Raw genomic sequence first — 235 nt, 5'->3', positions numbered from 1 at the left:
TTTTATTTTGATTTAATGTATTCATGTCATTTATTAAACTGATACAATCTGGAATAAGTGTAACTTTACTCATACAGTTCCAGTTTAAGATGTCTGCATATGTGCTGCTGACCAACATTTGTTGTTAAATAAAATGTAAATGCTCAACTAGTCCTGTGTATTTTGTGTTTTATTGGCTTGTTATGCCACTGCCTCAGACCAGAACTCAAAACTTCAGATTAAAACATAAGAAAAA

Source organism: Sinocyclocheilus grahami, unplaced genomic scaffold (assembly GCF_001515645.1).
Source record: "Sinocyclocheilus grahami isolate Dianchi unplaced genomic scaffold, SAMN03320097.WGS_v1.1 scaffold230.1, whole genome shotgun sequence".
Taxonomy (NCBI): domain Eukaryota; kingdom Metazoa; phylum Chordata; class Actinopteri; order Cypriniformes; family Cyprinidae; genus Sinocyclocheilus; species Sinocyclocheilus grahami.
Note: the sequence above shows the minus strand (reverse complement) of the source record.